Raw genomic sequence first — 15,848 nt, 5'->3', positions numbered from 1 at the left:
CATGGTCTAAAGACCTTCTTCCTCACTAAGAAAGATAATTTTAGAGGATTGATCTTTCTAATTTTCTGGAGGATGAATTACTCTCTCAACAATCTAAGTTTCTAGCACTGATTCAACAATCTCTTCAAATGAAGTTTCTAGCTGCAAAATTTTAGTATCATTTTCCTGTTTTTCTGCAAACAAATCTTCCTGTACTCTACTTATGGCATCTAAAACTTCTGAAATATGAACAATTTGACTATCATCATCAATTGAATTCAAATCACTATACAAAATGAAAGACTCTAGATCAGTATGTACAACATGCATAGGGTGACTATTTGGTCTTTCTTTGCTGCTAATCATGAATTTCATCTTCTTCTACTGGTATAGTTTTCTGAGTTTCCCAAATACCGGTATAGTAGCATATGAAAAATCAAGTTGCAAGGTTCCTTTTAGTTCCCCCCCCCAATACCGTGAAAGAAACATGCCAAACCGTGGAGGTATATCTATGACCACTACATCCATCAATACATTTTTGGTTGGGATTTGGTCAAGGGACACTACTAGATGTTTGATAAGGCCAAGGCATTTTACTCTCCTCGAATCAAAGGAATACGAATCATGGTAAGGTCGAGTAATATCTAATCCTAGTTTGTCCATAATAGCCTTTGGCATCAGGTTATGTGAGGCACCAGAATCTAACATGGAATTATGGATTATAAAATCATGGAATTTCAAACTAAGATAGAAAGGAGAAACTTCATTATCCTTAGGACATCCCTCTATAGCTAGACCAAATAAAATTGCAGGCTCATCATCGGTGACAATGAAAGTATCTGACATTTGATCTACTTTCAACATCTTAGCAATATGGAATTTTTACTTTTCATTATGAACTAATTCAATTAGAGGAATTGAAACCTTCAATTTGGCAATTTCATTCTCTAAGCTAAACATATTGGATTGTTTGTCTACCTCTTTTGCTACAGTGTCCTTCCTTTCAGGCTGTCCTTTGGCTTGAGATTCCTTTTTCTGACTTTCAGTTTGAACCTCCTTGTCCTTCCTCACATTGTTGGTAGAAGCTTCATTATTTTTATCCCGACTTAGAATGACAATTTCTTTTTCTCTGTTTTGATTTGCAGGAGTTGCTTCTTTAGCTGCGACATCTTTCTAAACATTATTCCTTTTTTGATGTAATGTGACAGGGACATTTCTGCTCCTCAAGTTGTATTATTTCTGCAAATGATTGAGGGCATTCTGATATCCCCTTTGATACTCTCCGGTTTGCATTGCCCATGAATCATCATTGGCGAGGACAAGCTGCTGATCACTTGGTGTTATTAATTCTTGAGAAAACTGACCTTGCTTAGTCAAAAAGGTAAGTGATTCATCTTCCTCAAAGAAATGATTAGCCTTCGAAATTTCTTCTTCATCATATTTTAGGGCTTGTGTGTAGTTTTGTTGAAATGGTGTTTTGATCTGTCCTTGAGGATCCTGATTTTTCTGTTCTTTCTACTTGTTTTAGAACTATGATTGTTGCTATCCCCTGTAGTTTGGATTTCTTATCAAAGGCTCTGATTTTCTATCAACAATAGTCATTTTGTCCATCATCCTTTCCATTGTTTTAATCAGAGAGTCAAGCTTTACCTCAAAAGAAGAAGATGACTCCTACTTCATGGTGACTTTCTTCGGAGGTTTCTTTGATTTGATTTTGGACTTTTTGATAAGAAAATTGGCCTCCAAACTTACAACATTGTGCTACATCTCTTCGAAGGTTGTAGGATCTCTCTCTGTAAGCTGATATGCCATGTCTGGATCGAAGGCATCAGGATATAGGAGGAGGGCTAAACTAGGGGGAGGTTTGATGTCATTAGGAATGGAATTATAAACCAAATTGAACTGTGTTGTAAATTCCCGCACTAACTCATTTGGTTTTCTTTTCATAGCATTGTACTCAACCAAAATCTGTAATGGATTTTTCATCTCCTGCCACTGGGCCAAGAACAACTCTATCATCCATTGGGAACTATTGATGGAATTGGCTACCAAGCTGTGAAACCATTTCTTAACATCTCTGGAAAAAATCTAAGCTATGATTCTCATCTTTGCATCCTCCTCATCAACCTCTTCAAGGTCAATGAAATCTATTAGTTTGTCAACATGTTGCTGAGCTGTAATCTTTGTTGTTCCATCAAATAGAGGGATTCTTTGACCATAGTTCTGAGGTAGAGCAGCAAGTTGACCAGGTAATATTAAAGGAGAAAATTGTGCCATGACTACTGGAGGAGGAAGAATATGTACTACAATGGGTTGTGTAGGTATTACAATAGGCTGTGTTGATGGAGATGATGACACTAGTGGAGATAGTGGTAAACTAACAACAACAGATGATGTAGCTAATGTGTTTAGAGATGAAGTAGAAGTTGAAGCAGTAGCCAGGTTTTCAAGCTGATATTGAATGTAAGCTTTCTCAATAGTGATTTGAAGTTGGTCTGCTAAGCTTTGGAGTTTATCAAAATTTAACCACAACTCGTGGTCAGTTTTGGAAAAGACGGATTTAGTAGATGGAAGGTAGGAGTCAAACCTAATAGGATAAAAAACCACTTCATAAAGGGAAGACTCAAATTTAGATTGAAACAAAGATTTCTCAAAATGAATATCAAAACAAATATCTTCAATAGTCAATACTTGATCAGGTAGAGATGTAGTTTTTATTAATTTTCTAAGTTCACTTTCAGGAATGGGAGTTTTTGGTTTTTTAAGTAACTTCTCTGGATCATCAACAATAGTAGGTGGATTTGGGTCAGGATTTCACCTCGTGTATCTTTTAGGAGCCAGAGTTTTTACACCTTGAACTTGATGAGATTACTTAAATCAACCTTCCTTTGGATACTAGAATCTATCATCCACAAAACCAGTCTTGAAAGCACTAATAGAACTAACCCCAGGAATGATATAACAGTTGTTTCCCTGAAAACGATGCCAAAATTTTATCCCCCACAATGTCCCAGGCTGATGAGGAAATCGACGGAGGTAACCACAAACCAAGCTTTTGGTTTGGTAGCTAGCCCTACCAAACCAGAGAGGGATCTCTCGATGGAACCACAGTGAAGAGATGACTGGATGATAAAGGGTTTTGGGATAGATATCTAAGCTCAGGTAGGTTTTGAAAGTTTTAGGGTTTTGTTGCTGGATAAGGGAGAAAAACCAGGTAGCTAATTTAGAGGGTGCTAGGTCTAGGCTTTGAGAATAAGATTTGCAGAGATATAATGGGGTAAGGTAGGCACACAATTTATCACTTTAGGGTTTGTCAATGTGTATATGGGAGATACCTAGGGTTTATAAACGAGCATGGATCTCATGAATTCATTTATATCAGAATAAAACTGAACAATAATGTGAAAGATTCTCCAAAACAGAGAATTACATGAATCAATTTTGTTTATTATCTTAGGAAAAAAGCTCATGAAACCTGGAAATGGAAATGAAAGATACAATACATTCAAACATATGATCACAAAAGAAGAAACATAACTAAAACGCATACCATAGGAATCCTAGTACAATAGATGCAAACTCTGTCTATTGATTTCCAAAATGTCAATTATAGGCTACAATGGTTCTCTCCTCAATTGTCAAACCCCTGGAAAATGATTCCCTTCCATCTTATATAGGAAAATACAACATATGACATCTCATTAGGTCAAAAATTCTATTCAAGGCTTATAATATCTAGCTTTGATGAGTCCTCACTAAAAACTAGGATAGTTGAGATAGTTTCTAGAATTTAGGCTAAATTTTAGGAGAGAATATCTCCTCATTAATTACAATTTTCCTCATAAAGTGAGGCAAAGACTAACTAAGAAATATAAAGAAACATTAATAGATCATAAAATATCAAATTAGCCATCATTCAGTACTCAAGAGGTTACCAGACCAGATGGGTCGTACCAGAACCAAAAAGGTCATGCCAATCAGCAAAAAGGTAGCACAAACATGCACCAAAACAAGAAATTTTGTAGAAGGTTTGCGCCTGTTTGGATCCATTTTTAGGTATCTTTCCCAAGTAAAAATGTTAATATCAAAGAATGGTAAACTATATTTTTCTATCTAGTTTCCAGATCAATTTTAATTTTGGAAAATGACGGATGGGAAGACCTCCAAAGACGCATTCTCCCAACCTGACTCAGAAGCATCGCACCAGTCCAGATTTAGTGGCAAAGAGGTGAAAAAGGTGAGGGTTTTTGAGTTTTTGATCAAAATGGGAATCCTTCATGCAAAATTAGGATTATATTTGGCATGCACGCATCATAGTTCATCCATCCATTTAGAAAAAAACCTCATTTGGGTGTCCATGAAAAAAGGGTCGAGCCTTAGCGCGACACTTCTGTGTGCCTTTTCCTGCAAAATTTAAAAAATTTCAAAATTTCTTGAAAACTTTCAAAATTTGTTCCTTGGATGTTATGGAATATACGCTAAACATTATTGGATGTTTTAGCCACCAATTTTACTCTCTTACCCCTTTTTATTGATTCCCTTTGCTTATCCTGGACCTCTTTCAGTTTTGCTTTCAGTCTCTTGATTCTGATTTGTTCAATCTAGTTCCTTGTTTGATAGTGATGGGCCATGTGCCTCAACATATAATTGTCCCTATTAGCTAGATCAAGAAGCCTCTCCACATGTTCATTTACTTTGTTGAGATGATATTCCTTGTCTTCATTGATCTCCATAGCTATTCTGTCTTCAAGACTCAAATCCTCATTCAGTAGGTTTTGGTCTTTTTCCTTCTGCAATTTTCCTTTGAGACCCTTTGTCCTAGGTCTCTTTCTCCCAACCTACCTCTCTTGTTCATCTTTCTCATCATGCCCCATCATTGCTTTACCTTTGGACTCTTGCATACTAGTTTTAAACAAATCCTTTTCTAGAAGCAGCTGCTTTGCCTTCAGCTGCTCATTTTCTTGCTCAAGGAAGGAAATGACAAATTTGGCTCTTGCCACATTGTCCAAAAGCTCCCTGATCTGAGAATCCTTCTCTTTGACAAATAGTTTCAGGTTTTGCTCATCATTTTGGGACTCTGAGCCCACTATATGTATGTCATGATGGATAGCCTCCTCACCCTGCAAATGTAATCCATATTGTGCTGATGTAGAAGGCTTGGCCCCTTCCACAATCTATGGAGAAAACACAAGCCTATTTCCTCTTTGATATGTCTTGGTTACCTTAGGTCTAAATGCCTCTAAAACCTTTGCTTGCTTACTTTTTGAAACATGCTTCATAGACCTTGTGAACCTAGGCCCTAATGGTGTTCTTTTGCTAGGAGAAACAGTGGGACTAATGACATGAGAAGTCTTTAATTTATCCAAAAAGGTTTCCCAAGTGATTTGCTTGATTGAGAGATGATGCATAACCACAATATTGATCAGGATATGGTGAAACAAATTTATGATATGAGGTTGTCCCCTAGTGTGAATTGTTTCAGTCATCTTCACCACACTCTTAGACAGAAAATTGTACAAATTAAGTGTTCTTGTAGAAGTGAAATGCATAGGTAACCTAACATGATACTTGTATATTCTAGAAAATTTGCCTTCACATGTAAAATAATTCATGATAAGATTCATTAGAGGGGCATACTTGTTAAGCAGAAATCTAAAAGGAAAAACATGTTCACATGTCTCTCTGACATTAGGTTTTAGGAACATCTTATAATCATCAAGAGACAATTCCATGCCTTTGAACCAGGTGTCACCATGATTTGGAATACCTGTGGCTTAAGAAATAATACCTGCTGAGACACTAAACTCAATACCTTCTATGACAACTTTATCTATGTTGAAATTTTGGGCAAAGATGCTTGTCAAAGGGACATGGGAACCATACTCTGCAACCTACTCACAAAACTTCATACAACCAACATTTCTGAAACATTTATAAGAAAATGGAGAAGCATTGATTTCTCTTAGGTTGGGTGGCTCAAACCTTGAATGATGTCCTCCCTTGTGTAATTTCTTTTCACTCTCTTATTCACTCTCCATTAGATTTGTTGAATGGTAAAACGCTAGCCAAATGATGTTGATAAAAATGAAGTCGAAATTTTATCAAGCTGAAAATGTAGTGGGAGGCTAGGGTTTGATGAAATCAATGGAAAATGAGTGGTGGAATGATAGGGGATTTTAAATTTAGGGCTTTCTAGATGATAGATGACAGTGGTGATCAATAGAAGCTAGGTTTATTCACCAAGAATTTGTTGAAGAGAAACCATAAGAAACAATCAATTCATATTGAGAAAAATCTTTGAAAGGATGGTGTAGATGCCCACTTACTATTTGCAGAAGCTTTAAGAGTCTTTGAATGATCTTTGGAGGTCTGAAGAAGTCAAAAATCTCCTTAAAAACAAGAATAAAACCCCTGTGGGTCAATTTGGATTAGAAAGGTTGCACTTCCTTAAAAGAGTCACACCTTTGGACAGATGGGTCACACTTCTCAACAGATGGGTTGCACTCCACTCAGAAAGATTGCAATATGATCAGAAGGGTCGCTATCTACTCCAAAATGGTCACAATTCCTTTAGAAGGGTCGCATTTGTGCACGAAAGGGTCTCATTTCATTAGGAATACAACAAAAACCCTTAGTTTTCACCACATTTTCCTCCTGCATGATAATAACTGAGATATTCTTGGGAATTTGAAAGTGAAATGATTTAGAAAGTAACTCCTCTTATCCCTTTAAACTCAAATTGGGACCGTTGACACTTTATAATCTTTGATATTTAAAACTTGGTAACTTTATGGCCTTTTTGAGACATTGAACTACAGCCTTTGAAACTTAGAACCTTGAAGTAGTTATTACATATGAAAACATAAAATTACACTTGATATCAAATTTATTAAAGAAACTTGCTTAGTACCACTCCTCCTTTGCCGAATTTTTATGCATGAAATGAGAGTTTGGTGATAGTGAAACCCTATTGACCTAATGGAGGTACTAAGCGGAATGAAAACCATGGTGACATGACTTAAGTGATGATGATGTCATGTGCAATGATAGCACATCCAACTGAGTGATGGTAGTGACCGGACATGGAAATATTGAAGGAGTGGAAATAATCTTAGACACACTAATGAGTGACCAAATTTTTTGCATGGAAGACCTAGTGAAATGACAAAAAATTGACCTTAAACCCTAATGGACATTATGAAAGAGAACATTTTATCACTAGTGGAAGGAAAAATTGGCTGACAGTAATAGTAAGAATTTTTAAATCCTTCATTCCTTCGATGTTAGAGACCTTGGCATCAAACTCTGTGGTTAGCAATCTCAACATCCTTTCAAAAACCATAGCATATTAAATCTTATCACCGATTCCTCTCATTGTATTAACAATATCTTCAACTATAAGAAAAAAGTTTGCAATGATCTCATCATCACGCATTCTAAGAGACTCATATTGAATTCTATATGATTGAATTTTATCAATTTTGACCACAATATCATCTTCATATCTTTGGACAATATTATCCCATATTTCCTTTTCAATGTTAAGCTGCATGAATTTCATGAATCTATATTCTACTAATACTCCCAACATATTATTTACAACCTTTACATTATTCTCAAACCGCTTCTTTCCTGCTTCATATGTGGGAATGGAGGCTAGGAATTGATATCCTCCTTCAACAGATCCCCATACATCAATTCTTAGTGACGGCAAATATGATCTCATCTTGACCTTCCAAAAAATAAAGTTAGTTCCATTAAATAAGGTAGCATGGTAGAAAATACTCCTTCCATCTTGCTCTTCCCGTTAGACCCCCCTTTAAGCGATCAAGCTTCTACTGAGGGACTTGCTATGATACAATTTTTAGGAAAAATACTGGGGGGATGTGAATCAGTATTTTTATTTCACTTATTCTTCAATTTGAAATTTAGAGAAGTGTACGCTACTGTTATTAAAACAATTTTCATGTGTACGCACATTTAGTGAATGAGAACCACGTATGCATTGGTTACCCATTTTTCACAAATTCCAATAATTTGTTAACTTAACCATTGCATCATTATTTAATTAATCATTAATTATTGAAAATAAAGAGTAGATAAACCATATTAGGTAAGAAACAAGGACAATGAGATTTTAAGTGGAAACCCAATGTTGGAGAAAACCACCACTGTTGTCATTCCTGCATTTTTTTTCTTATTATAAATAAATCTTCATTACATTTTGTACTTACCCAAACCCTTACTAGAATGAAAAATCCTACCTACAGGAGGCTACAACTTGTCTCCACTTGTTCTCCAACACTTGCTAAAAGGGAGCTACAACCCACTGATCAAGTTTACCGACTCCTATTGCTATGATACCGATTTTTAGGAAAAATACTGGAGGGGGGGGGGGGGGGGGATTTTAATCATTATTTTTATTTCAGTTATCATTCAATTTCAAATTTGGAGAAGTGTGCACTACTGTTATTAAAACAATTTTCATGTGTACACACCTTTAGTGAATGAGAACCACGTATGCATTGGTTACCATTTTTTCACAAATTCCAATAATTTTTTAACTTAACCATTGCATCATTATTTAATTAACCATTAATTTTGGAAAATAAAGAGTAGACAAACCATAATAGATAAGAAACACATCGACACATAAGGACAATGATATTTTAGGTGGAAACCCAATGTGGGAGAAAACCACCATTGTTGTCATTTCTGTATTTTTTTTCTTATTATAAATAAATCTTCATTGCATTTTGTACTGGACCAAACCCTTACTAGAATGCATAATACTACCTACAGGAGGCTACAACTTGTCTCCACTTGTTCTCCAACACCGACTAGAAGGGAGCTACAACCCACTGATCAAGTTTACCAACTCCTACTGGAAGGAAGCTCCTACACACTTACTAAAGGCTCCAACCCTCAACACTGTTACGTGAATAAGTACCCTAGGGCTTTGGGTTAGAACCCCAACAAAGCAGAAGTAGAGTACAACAAGAAATACTCATACAACTCAAGAAAGATGCTTATATAAACAAACTATGCAAGTGCGACCGTACCCGGATTTCCTTCGTTTGAGTAGGTCCTGCAGGGTTCAGACCCTCTACAACTCCCGATGTTATTTAGACCTGAAAATTATTCAATTCGAACATACATATCAGTATAGAGGTAAAGCATATTCATGAAATTTAAATTTATATCATATAAACTAATAATAATTTACACATCAAAATAACATTCATACATGAATTAAAACATGATTTTATGCATAAAAAAAGTTATTTTTGGTAATAAGACAACATTTCTTTTATTGCAGTAAGTTATAAATAACATGGAGAGAGTTCACGTGAGTCTTCTTCTTCTGGCTCCAAGCGGAACCGTCCTCTGGATTCGTCCTATCCCAACCTTCAACAATCTTCTTCCATAACCAACACCATGATATCTCAAGCAAGAAGGGGAATATCTATAATCAAGGAAACAAGGGTTTCCTAAAGCTTGGGGAAGTGCATGAGGCCCAGGGATACATCAGACTCAGTCAGGGATAACCTTAGTATAATAACTCTTTCTCTTCCCTTCGTTAAGGCCTTCCCATAGAAGTCTATTTATACTTCTCCCAGTTATTTTTTTAGTTGGGAAACAGTTGGGCCATAAGCAATAGGAGGTAATCAATAGGTAAAAACCGTGAACTCCGCCCATAATTAAGGAATATATTTTTTTAAGTGTTTTAACACATATACGTGGGTTGGGTATTGACTAACCTACGTGTACACACTTTTATCTTAGGGCAAAGTAGCGTACAAGGAATAAAACACTATTTTTAAGATATTTGGACCAAGTCTGGAAGGAGGGGTTGCCCTAGGACATAAAACAAGCATCACAAATATCAAGGGTGATAAATGGTGCTATAACAGATGCCCCCTAATAATGAGGTCAGAAGGGGTACATGATGGCTGAAATGTATTAAGTGTATGGAAAGAATCTTGTCGAAACTAAGAAGGACTTCACCATAATTCAGCCTTCCAAGCCATCAAAAAGAGATTAGAAAGAAAATGTTGTCTGAGGCAGGCATACCCATGCTCAGAGAAAGTAAAGCATGTCCTCATATCAAATACAAGTGGATCCAATATGTATACAAGTACAAATAAATGAAAGTACATAATGGATCATCTGATCGTGATAAAAAAAGTACATGTCTGAATATCACATATAAGAAGACGATCAATGAAGCTGAAGGATGAAGTTGATCACTAATGTCAAAAACTGATCCCAATAGTACCAAATGAACATGATGGAATAAAATGATAGTACATCACAACCTAGATGCTAGCATATAAGATGTCGCTGTGAAGAACTGCAACATATATGGTGGATGGTGTCAACTTGCAACAACAGGAGAAACTGCCAAGTGAACCAAGACATGCTGAAGCAACTCGAGGTCTTCACCGATCACTGTGGTACATTTCTACACAATGGGAATAAATGATCTAAGGTCAACCATGTGAGAAATTGTTTGATTACCGGTCATTGATGTATGCCATTAACAAACGCGAGACTACTCATCAATAATGAAAATGAAAGTCGAGGTACCCAGTACAATCTAACAAGTGCGAATAAATGAGCTGAAGTTGAACACTTGGAAGAATCTATCAATTAAGGGACAATGATGGTTTCCCATTGTCGATAGCGAAGGAATCTGCTACTGATGACTGCAAACCCCAAGGTACTGCCAAATGGACTCTAGATCTTTGTCCCAGAGCAAATGAGCTGTAGTTGATAGAAAAATATCCGCTAGAAGGAAGGCATTAAGGCATCCTTCATCAATATAGCGTGAGTGTGACTCGCAAGCCAATAATGTGGAAGGAATCAGATGAAAAAGATGTAGTAACTCAACTGAAGCACATTTCCGGAATACACAAGATGTAGCTAGCACATGATAGAAACCCTCTGAACTAACCAATAGTGAAAGTTGACATAGAGGTGAGGAATCCACAAATAGGATCAAATGGAAACCAAGGCACTGCATGAATCCCAATGTGTGATAATGAAAGCTGATGTCGAACACAAGGGAAACCACTCAGTCAAAGACCCATGACACTGATCGATGCTGAGCACAAGGTGACCTATCAATAATGAAAATAGGGCCAAGGTGCGGCTCTAGGCCTACCCTCAGAGCAATATGTCATAGTCGATAAGGACAAGACCCACAAGCAAGAAGTCAATGGAGACCTTCTCAAACTGGCATGAGCAAAGGACGAATACAACTGATGTGATGAAAAACATGACACTGACAAACAGGGATGGCTGACTGAAAAATAGGTCAAGGGACACAACAAAGAGGCAGACTTAGGCTTACTTATCTTCAACAAAAGCACGACTCAATGATGACTATATGGCAGCATATGATAACTCTGTATAAGTTCATCATGCAAGAGGCATGAGAAAACTCTCCATATGATTGGAAGAGGTAACCAATCGAAGGAGTACTGACTCAATAACAAGGTTAAGGCGTACCTAAGTCAAACTAAACCCCACCCAAAAAGAGAGGAGAGACTTTCTTTTGAGTGCTTTGTTCAAGGGCGACACGACTGACTCTAGCTGCCAACAAAATATGGAAATGTTGTCCCGTTCCCGCTCTTTTTGGAATATATAATTTTTTTGTCTTTTTCTTTAAGCTGGAAAAAGAATAAAAGAATGCTATAGTACAGTGGAAAGAACGAGTGTCAGAGAAATATATGATCTAGTTCCTGGGATGGGAATAATCCTATGCTCAATGTAGGGAGGAAAAACTGGTCAAAGACACTCAAAGGGATGCATCAAGTTGCAAAAGCTAGGTGATTGCAAGGTTGATTTTACAGAAGACATGGTCAAATAAGTGGCTTAAACATGAGTCCAAGTGAAGCCAACATAAGGACAAAAGGTGGAAATAGTCAAAATGCAATGCAGTAGTATAAATCAACACAAAGGAGCCTCTAGGGTATAAGGCCAGAAATCAACGTAGAAGAAAAGAGAATGTGTTTTCAACGCACAAGTCATGGCGGGACTAAGGAGGACTCCCGAGCCTACTCAGTATAGCAGCACGGGCAACCAATGTCAACGAGGTTCTAACTAAGATGCCCATGTAAAGGATGGCTCTACCATCACATCATGATTTAAAAATTGGCGAGTGAACATGGTTTTCTAACCAAATACGATGGGGTCAACCCTACGGCTAATGTATCATTGAACGGAGGCTAGTATGCAAGATGCAATGGAAAAAATGGTTTTCCCTAACCTATATGCCAGTGAGTGAATGATACCTGCCATGACGGGTCAGTGGTCATGGGACCGAAATAACATCTCGAAGAAGTCTCCAAAATATCCTGAAAAATAACCCATTATTGATAATCCAAGCCCACAGGTCAAAAAATCCATGAGATAAAAATCAAATCTTGGAAAAATATTTTGCAATTTCAAAGTTGTATAATGACTTTTGGACTCACAGTTTTTTTATTTTTGTTTGGAACAAAGAGTTGTGGATCAAAAGGGAGCAAACTTGCCTCTGAACAATTGGACCATTCAAATCACACCAAAGTTATCAGGCAACCCTCAAATCATGCTTGCAATGTTTTGGGATAGTTCTTAGAAGTTTTCATTAAGTTTTGACTGTGGGAATTTATGCCCAAAAATCCAACTCTGCATACACGCGGGTTGGATGTGATCAACCCACGTATACAACGGCCCTACATGTGACTGTGTGTAAAGGGAACCCGCGTGTACGTGAGTTAAAGTTTAAACACAAAAACTAATGGTTGAAACTCAAATTTTTTTAGGATGACCATCACATGGAGAGAAAGAGAGCATACCACAATTGACAATGAGGTAATGAATGACCAAAATGTACTAGATGCATTGAGAGGCTGTGGCTTATTGAAATTCTTCAAAATACCAAACATGAAAGCCAACACACACTTGCTAAAACTATTGATCCACTATTGGAGTGTAGAGGATGATGCCTTCATGATAGATCAGATGCCTCTACGGATTGAGGTTGAAGACATATGCGTTATTATAGGTCTCTCTGGAAGAGGGGAGGTCGTGCATTCGATTGGCAGGAAAACAAGTATTCTTTCAGTAGAATACTATGTACATATATACTATCCTGGACACTCGGAGAAGATTGGAAGTCAGATTCTAATCAAAACGTGGAAAGTTTATCTCTGAGGATTCTGCTATTTACCATTGTGAGGGTAAATGGATCAGCTTCACTGCACCAAGCTTCACAAGTGTCCATGAGCCTAGCAGTGGAATGCCTTACCATGGTTTTAGACCGGTACATGCCTCTTCTAACCAACATGAAGAGCCAATTGACCTCTATTCAGAAGGGTTAGAAAAAGAACTTTGGATATGGGACTATCTTATGCTCATTCTTCTTTGAGAAGGTACTTGGGCTACGTCCCAAAGTATCTGTCTCCATCAGCAGTCCTCAAGATCCTCGAATGGGTAGATGGGTTGACTTGATGAAATGCCTTGGAGGCAGGGACATGCCTAGGACGACTTTCAATGATGAGCTTTTTTCCTGGTGGGACCAACAGATCATCGCAGTCGACGACTACCTGTATGCTTGTATGGATTTCTGAGGAGATCTAGACTTGGTGTTGCCACCAAACGCAGCATGGGGAGACATAGGTAACAATTTTTTAAGTTTTTGTAAATTTTTAAGATTTTTTTTCTTTTTTAAATATGAAATGAACTTAGAAATATTTTTGATGGGACAAAATACTGACAAAATGACCATGTTCCAAATGTGGGTCCAGTGAGACCAGATGGATTTCCAAGGCATAGGCGTAGCGAAAGAGGTGCCAAAGAAGCAGCAGATGAGATAGAGAGAGTCCTATATGCAGTTCAAAGAAACTTGGTGAGACTGACTCACCAAGTACTGATGATAGCCATAGAGGATCTACCTGAGGAGATGCAGCGCTGTGTGGTAGGGCTACCATAGGACTGGATCCGCATACTTCGGCATGTAGCCAATGTAGTAGTTAACGTTTTAGCTTCTCATCTTGAGTCAGGTCTATAGACAGACTGGACATGATTATGGGCATTTCGTCCCAATTTTGTATATTATTTTTTGAAAACTTTATCTATACACGGGTGATTTTATGATATATATACAGATTCAAATTTTTTGATGTTTGTTTAATTCTATGAATGATTAATATGCCAATCTAATGCTTGATTAACAATAGATTCTGCTAATGAATTCTCAGATCATGGAATGTGAACATATGTAATATAAATAAATGATCGTTGCAACATTTTCACTCTAAAAAATTGGCAATATAAATAAGGATCACAAACCCGATAATGTTATTTAATTGTGACACCACCAGCTGTGAGTCTAAGTAAACTACCAACAAATCAATCCCTTAAGAAATTGCTTCAGATAGTAAATTAATAACGACAATATATTCAACAATGTTATTCGAACCAGGACCAATACATACTCCCATTGACACCATCAACTGGCCAGATGGATAATAAATTACCCAAGTTGTGGAAGCAAGATTTCGAGTGTGCCGACTAGCACTATCGGTGAATCCGAAATATATCAAATCATCCATCAACACCTACCAAAGAAGATCAAAAAATGTTGACATCACAAAATGCGAGACAAATATGTACAAAAATACAATATATACAAACAAGGAATTGCTCAGTCAGAACCTAAGCAAAATACTTTTTAAGGTAGAGCCCATTTCGGGACTCTGCCAGCTTGTTCCCCTCAAAATCAATCAACTCATAGTCCCCTTTCCCCAAAATTCACTTGAATACAAAGGGACCGTACCACATAGACTTGAATTTTCCTGCCCCCAAGGTGTCTTTGTCTTTGTCTTGGTCATAGACTAAGACAAGATTGCCTTCAGAAAAAATGATAGTGAAACAATAGCCTTGTTATTTTTGGAAACAAGACAACATTTATTTTATTGCAGTAAGCTATAAATAACATGGAGATAATTCACTCGAGTCTTCTTCTTCCGGCTCCAAGTAGAACCATCCTCCGGATTCGTCCTATCCCAACCTTCAACAATGTTCTTCCATAACCAACACCATGATATCTCAAGCAAGAAGGAGAATATATATAATCAAGGAAACAAGGGTTTCTTGAAGCTTGGGGAAGTGCATGAGGCACAAGGATACATCAGGCTCAGTCAGGGATAATCTCAGTAAAATAACTCTATCTCTTCCCTTCCTTAAGGCCTTCCCATAAAAGTCTATTTATAATTCTTCCAATTAGTTTTTTAGTTGGGAAACAGTTGGGCCATGGGCAATAGGAGGTAATCAATAGGTAAAAACCGTGAAGTCCGCCCATAATTAAGGAAATTTAATTTTTTTAAGTATTTTAACACATATACACGGGTTGGGTATTGACTAACATGTGTGTACACGCTTTTATCTCAGGGAAAAGTAGTGTACAGGGAATAAAACACTGTTGTTAAAATATTTGGACCAAGTTTGGAAGGAGGGGTTGCCCTAGGCCATAAACCAAGCATCACAAATATCAAGGGTGATAAATGGTGCTATAACAAACACCTATGTGGACCACATCTCATAATGCTTCATACTAGATCCACCTATCTCAAAAAACCATCAAAACATGTAGGCAAAATTTCATCATATTTTCAAATTGGACCCACACTCAATAATAAGCACAAGCTAACTACCTAGATACAAAATAATGATCATTGAAAACTGAATTACTAAATAGTTGAATCACCGAATCATTGAACCAACCACAAAATACCAATACTGAATCACTCGAACCATATCATATCAATGCACAACCAATCACATATATACCAATACTGAATCATTGAACACCCAATCAC

Source organism: Pinus tabuliformis, chromosome 1_2 (genome assembly GCF_031772625.1).
Source record: "Pinus tabuliformis cultivar Carrire ecotype Pingquan chromosome 1_2, CPIR1, whole genome shotgun sequence".
NCBI lineage: Eukaryota > Viridiplantae > Streptophyta > Pinopsida > Pinales > Pinaceae > Pinus > Pinus tabuliformis.
Note: the sequence above shows the minus strand (reverse complement) of the source record.